At 62.4% G+C, this 5,000-nt stretch overlaps 1 pseudogene; it reads left to right on the forward strand.

Moving 5' to 3' along the window:
* LOC124560914 overlaps positions 1-5,000 on the forward strand; it is a 9,675-nt pseudogene that overhangs the window by 1,082 nt on the left and 3,593 nt on the right.

Consider the following 5,000-nt stretch of genomic DNA (forward strand, 5'->3'; position numbering starts at 1 on the left):
GTCTCGTCCTCATTGCGAGGTGAGGCGCACCTAGAGCGTACACGTTGGGACCCGAAAGATGGTGAACTATGCCTGGCCAGGACGAAGTCAGGGGAAACCCTGATGGAGGTCCGTAGCGATTCTGACGTGCAAATCGATCGTCGGAGCTGGGTATAGGGGCGAAAGACTAATCGAACCATCTAGTAGCTGGTTCCCTCCGAAGTTTCCCTCAGGATAGCTGGTGCTCGTACGAGTCTCATCCGGTAAAGCGAATGATTAGAGGCCTTGGGGCCGAAACGACCTCAACCTATTCTCAAACTTTAAATGGGTGAGATCTCCGGCTTGCTTGATATGCTGAAGCCGCGAGCAAACGACTCGGATCGGAGTGCCAAGTGGGCCACTTTTGGTAAGCAGAACTGGCGCTGTGGGATGAACCAAACGCCGAGTTAAGGCGCCCGAATCGACGCTCATGGGAAACCATGAAAGGCGTTGGTTGCTTAAGACAGCAGGACGGTGGCCATGGAAGTCGGAATCCGCTAAGGAGTGTGTAACAACTCACCTGCCGAAGCAACTAGCCCTGAAAATGGATGGCGCTGAAGCGTCGTGCCTATACTCGGCCGTCAGTCTGGCAGTCATGGCCGGTCCTTGCGGCCGGCCGCGAAGCCCTGACGAGTAGGAGGGTCGCGGCGGTGGGCGCAGAAGGGTCTGGGCGTGAGCCTGCCTGGAGCCGCCGTCGGTGCAGATCTTGGTGGTAGTAGCAAATACTCCAGCGAGGCCCTGGAGGGCTGACGCGGAGAAGGGTTTCGTGTGAACAGCCGTTGCACACGAGTCAGTCGATCCTAAGCCCTAGGAGAAATCCGATGTTGATGGGGGCCGTCATAGCATGATGCACTTTGTGCTGGCCCCCGTTGGGCGAAAGGGAATCCGGTTCCTATTCCGGAACCCGGCAGCGGAACCGATACAAGTCGGGCCCCTCTTTTAGAGATGCTCGTCGGGGTAACCCAAAAGGACCCGGAGACGCCGTCGGGAGATCGGGGAAGAGTTTTCTTTTCTGCATGAGCGTTCGAGTTCCCTGGAATCCTCTAGCAGGGAGATAGGGTTTGGAACGCGAAGAGCACCGCAGTTGCGGCGGTGTCCCGATCTTCCCCTCGGACCTTGAAAATCCGGGAGAGGGCCACGTGGAGGTGTCGCGCCGGTTCGTACCCATATCCGCAGCAGGTCTCCAAGGTGAAGAGCCTCTAGTCGATAGAATAATGTAGGTAAGGGAAGTCGGCAAATTGGATCCGTAACTTCGGGATAAGGATTGGCTCTGAGGATCGGGGCGTGTCGGGCTTGGTCGGGAAGTGGGTCAGCGCTAACGTGCCGGGCCTGGGCGAGGTGAGTGCCGTAGGGGTGCCGGTAAGTGCGGGCGTTTAGCGCGGGCGTGGTCTGCTCTCGCCGTTGGTTGGCCTCGTGCTGGCCGGCGGTGCAGGATGCGCGCGCCTGCGCGGCGTTCGCGCCCCGGTGCTTCAACCTGCGTGCAGGATCCGAGCTCGGTCCCGTGCCTTGGCCTCCCACGGATCTTCCTTGCTGCGAGGCCGCGTCCGCCTTAGCGTGCTCCTCCGGGGGCGCGCGGGTGCGCGGATTCTCTTCGGCCGCCATTCAACGATCAACTCAGAACTGGCACGGACTGGGGGAATCCGACTGTCTAATTAAAACAAAGCATTGCGATGGCCCTAGCGGGTGTTGACGCAATGTGATTTCTGCCCAGTGCTCTGAATGTCAACGTGAAGAAATTCAAGCAAGCGCGGGTAAACGCACCAGGGGCTTGGGGGGGTTACCAGCCCCCCCTCGCACTATCCCTTTTTTAGTTGGGGGCAGTAAGCAGAGAATAAGTGGTGGCCCTTCCGCTGAAGGTGCCACCCCAACTCCCCCAGCACCTAGCCGGCCAACCGGCCGTGCCGAAAATCTTGTAACTTTTGCAGCTATGTATACCTGTAGTGAGTGCCACCGCAGCTTTACAACCAAGAACGGTCTCGGGGTCCATCGCCGCCGCCAACATCTTGCGGCCGCCAACGCGGAGATCGTCACGGAGAGGCATCGCGCGAGGTGGACGGAGGAAGAAGTCCTGTCGCTCGCCAAGGCGGAGGCCGAACTGTTCCTTGAGAGGGACGCCCGGTTCTTCTTCGTCAATCAAGAACTCATCAGGATGTTCCCCGACCGAACGCTCGAGGCAATCAAGTGCCGACGGCGGCAAGCTGCCCACAAGCAGCTTGTCCGCCAATTCATGGAGGCGCTTGAGATCGGTCGGGGGGAAGAGCCGGCGTCCCGCCGGGGAGCAGCGAGCCCGCTGCCTGACGCGGGCGAGGCCGCTGCGCCGCCCGTCGACGCAGCCGAGGACTTCGCGGCCGACACCACCGGGCCGCCGCCGGAGGGGCCGACTGACGCCGCCATCTGGGAGCATCTGGCGGGGCTACCCGCATCCGCCCAGCGTTTCTCTGCCCTGGATCGTGTCATAGGTCTGGGGCGGGGCACGCCGCCCGATGTCATCCTGGGCATGCTCCCGGATGCCCTTGCGTCGGTCGGGTCCAGAGGGGAGAGATCGATCACCAGGACACAGCGGCCGCGCCAACCATCGAAGCGGCCGCCTGCCGCGCCGCCGACGCAGAAGCGCAAGCGGCGCCGCTGGGAGTACGCGAGAACGCAGGATGCCTTCCGACGGTCGCGTGCACGTTGCGTGCGCGGCCTCTTGGATGGCACCCTGCTCCAGCCGCCACCTGCCATCCCTGGTCTGCTGGACTTCTGGGCGGACCTCTTCACCAAGAAGCCCATCTCCACCGCGGGCTTCATTCGTGACCGCCTCCTCCCGCACTCAGAGCCTGTCGCTCTCGAGAGCATATGGGGGCCGGTCACACATGAGGAGGTCGCCGCCGCGTTGCCGCCCAGGGGATCAGCAGCCGGGCCGGACGGCCTTACCCCAGCGGAGTTGCGGCGCCTGCCGCACGAAGTCCTGGTGAAAGTGATGAATCTCTTCCTTCTGGCCCGCGCCCTTCCGGAACGCCTGCTTCGCGCGCGGACGTCCCTTCTCCCGAAAACGGCTGCACCAACATCCCCCGCTGACTTTCGCCCCATTACGGTCTGCTCGGTGTTGGCGCGGACCTTTCACAAGGTTCTCGCGTCACGCCTGATGCGCGCATGTGCTGTGGACGAACGTCAGCGGGCATTCATCCCTCGGGATGGGATGTTGGAAAATACCTTCATCTTGGACACTGCTCTCACCGACGCAGTTCGCTCCTGCCGCTCTGTCTTTGTGGCATCGATCGACGTATCTAAGGCATTCGATTCGGTAGATCATGCTGCCCTTCGCCCCGTGCTGAAGGCGCATGGCCTGCCGGATTGCTTTGTCGAGTATGTCGAGCGGTGCTACGAGGGCAGCACGACAGTGATAGCGGACGGCGCCGGCGTGGGCGTGTCTGTGCAGCCAGCACGGGGCGTTCGCCAGGGCGATCCCCTCTCCCCCCTCCTGTTCAACTTTGCGGTGGACTACGTTTTAGGCCAACTGCCCTCCCACATCGGAGCTCGGATCCTCGGTCGCAGAGTCAACGCTGCGGCCTTTGCAGATGACGTCTTGCTGTTTGCAGCGACCCCGAGGGGCTTGCAGTCCCTCATCGACGCAGCTACCGCAGCCCTCGCCCACCTGGGGCTGCAGATCAACGCCCGGAAGTGTTTCACCCTCGCCTTAGTCGCGTCAGGGCGCGAGAAGAAGGTGAAGGTGGACAGCAATGTCACCTTCACAGCAGGCAATACCACCATGCCTGCCCTGCGTGTGGGTGAAACCTTCCGGTACCTGGGGCTGCAATTTTCCACGGCGGGTCGCTGTGTCTTCAATCCACGTAGCCATCTGGTGGAGCAGCTTGACGTCATCTCCCGAGCTCCGCTGAAGCCGCAACAGCGCCTCCACGCTCTCACCAACGTACTTCTCCCTGGCCTGTACCACGGGCTGGCCCTCAGCCGCACCCGGGTGGGTGCATTGAAGTCGGCCGACGTTACCATCCGGGCCGCCGTCAGGAGATGGTTCCGCCTTCCGGCGGACACCCCCCTGGGATACTTCCACGCTCCTGTTGCCCAGGGGGGCCTCGGCATTCCATCTTGCCGATGGATGGGTCCGACCCTCCGTCGGTCCCGTCTCCTGGCGCTGAAGAGGATAGGGCCAGCCTGCGACGGTGCAGGCATGGATGAGGTACAGCGTGAGATCGAGGTGCTGGAGCGCCACCTAATGTGGGAGGGCCACCTCCTCAAATCGTCAACGCAGGTTGGGGAAATGTGGGCGGCGCGCCTACACATCGCCATTGACGGTGCGGCACTGTCATCTTCTGCCGCCGTCAGTGGCCAACATCAGTGGGTCGCCGACACCAGTCGCCTGCTATCTGGGCGTGAATACATCGACGCCCTCCGCGCCCGCATCAATGCCTTCCCTACGAAGGCACGGCGCAGTCGCGGGCGGGAGGCGGACACCAGATGCCGCGCGGGGTGCCAGGCCGTGGAGACCGCCAACCACGTACTTCAGGCTTGCTTTAGGACGCACGGGTCCCGGGTCAAGCGCCATGACGCTGTAGTGCGTTATGTCGCCCGTGGACTCGCGCAGAGGGGCTTCAATGTCTCTGTGGAGCCCCACCTCCGAACACCTGAGGGCATCCGCAAGCCTGACGTGGTGGCGGTCAAAGACGGCATCGCCCGCGTGGTCGACGCCCAGATAGTCGGAGACCACCTCCGGCTCGACTGGTGTCACTCCCAGAAGGCGGCCTACTACGACACGCCGTCCATCCGGCGTGCCATCTCCAACCTGCACCGTGACGTTGAGGAGGTGATTGTGTCCACCGCGACGTTGAACTGGAGGGGTGTATGGTCTCCAGCGTCGGCGAGGGATCTCGCCGCCTTAGGCTTCCGACCCCGAGAACTGGCGGTGCTGAGCACAAGAACACTACAGAGCTGCTGCAAAAGTTACAAGATTTTCGAGCGTATGACGGCTCCTAGCCCGAAGC

The sequence above is a fragment of the Schistocerca americana genome, unplaced genomic scaffold, assembly GCF_021461395.2.
Source record: "Schistocerca americana isolate TAMUIC-IGC-003095 unplaced genomic scaffold, iqSchAmer2.1 HiC_scaffold_112, whole genome shotgun sequence".
Taxonomy (NCBI): Eukaryota; Metazoa; Arthropoda; class Insecta; order Orthoptera; family Acrididae; genus Schistocerca; species Schistocerca americana.